This window comes from Orycteropus afer, unplaced genomic scaffold, assembly GCF_000298275.1.
Source record: "Orycteropus afer afer isolate SDZICR_OR568_19922 unplaced genomic scaffold, OryAfe1.0 scaffold00504, whole genome shotgun sequence".
Classification (NCBI taxonomy): Eukaryota; Metazoa; Chordata; class Mammalia; order Tubulidentata; family Orycteropodidae; genus Orycteropus; species Orycteropus afer.
Genome location: NW_006922091.1, coordinates 1,911,088 through 1,912,361, shown reverse-complemented (window position 1 = coordinate 1,912,361; position 1,274 = coordinate 1,911,088). Strand labels below are relative to the sequence as shown.

The following is a 1,274-nucleotide window of genomic DNA, read 5'->3' as shown; positions in this document are numbered from 1 at the left end:
TATGGGGAGGTTCTACCCTATCTTGTAAGGTAGCTATGAGTTGGAATTAACTGGACAGCACACAACAGCAAAACATAATATAGTGAAAGCTCAAATGAGCAGATGCCCTAGACAAACACAAGTTTGGAAGTTTACATAAGGAAATGATCCAAAGGCTCATTATTATTACTGATAATTAAAAACTGAGATGATGGTGCTGACAACTAACCTTTACTGAGCACTTACTGTTTTCTGACACTCTTTTAAATACTTAAAATCCATTAACTCATAGGACACTTAAAACAATTCTATGATTTAAGGGCTGTGGCTCAATAGTTATATGCTCAGCTGCTAACTGAAAGTCTCATAGTTCAAACCCACGCAGGGGCTCTGCAGGGAAAAAACCTGGAGATCTGCTTCTATAAAGATCACAGCCCAGAAAATCCCATGTGGCATTTTTCTCTGTCCACAGGGTCTCTACAAATCAAAAATTGACTTGACGCCACCTAACAACAATGACACTCTATTTGACAGATGAAGAAACAAAAGGCAGAGAGGTTAGGTAACATTTCCAAGGTAACAACAGCACCTAAGTGGCTCTGTTGGAACAAGGTGACAGAAGCAAAGCCAGTCAAGAACAGGATACTAGCCATTCTATCAGTGGTCCTCAATCCTGCTGCACACTAGAATCACCTAAGGTGGAGTTTTAGAAACTAGGATTCTCGGCTCCATTTCAGACCAGTTAAATTCAGATTCTCTAGCAGGGAGGTCCAGGCTTCAATAGTTTACAACTGCTCCCTAGGTGATTCTAATGTGTAGTCAGGCTAGGGAACACTGTATTATACAAAGGCAAGCCTATTTTTATTCTCAGCTCATAACATCTAAAGTCAAGATCAATGACAGGAGTTAGATTTAAAAATCAGTAGAAAATAATAGAACTATACCATTATTGCCTTTGTTGTGGTAGAAAATTTATTAGCATTGATTGCAAGCAGGAAAATTGAAGATAACTTAAAACATACAGTCCCAGAGTGTATGTATAGTCTTGGGTTTATTTAATGAGTGTCAAAGCCCACTTTCTTATCAGTTCTAATTGGATAGTAAATTCATCTTACTGTTTCCAGTAACACAGCAGGGATACTACTAGAAGTTTTGCAGGATTCTTTTTTAATTGAGCGGAAACAAATGTTCTTATTTCTCAAATGTTAAGTTCTTGTTGTGGGTTCTATTTTCCATGGCACTTCATTTTGGCACTGAGGACTGTATTTACAAGGCATAAGAACTGGTACTCTCTA

At 38.0% G+C, this 1,274-nt stretch overlaps 1 protein-coding gene across 1 annotated transcript in view; it reads right to left on the bottom strand.

The window, feature by feature from the left end:
- Positions 1-1,274, bottom strand: part of TMTC2 (transmembrane O-mannosyltransferase targeting cadherins 2) — a 661,377-nt gene that overhangs the window by 63,114 nt on the left and 596,989 nt on the right. The gene's annotated exons all lie outside the window — the stretch shown is intronic.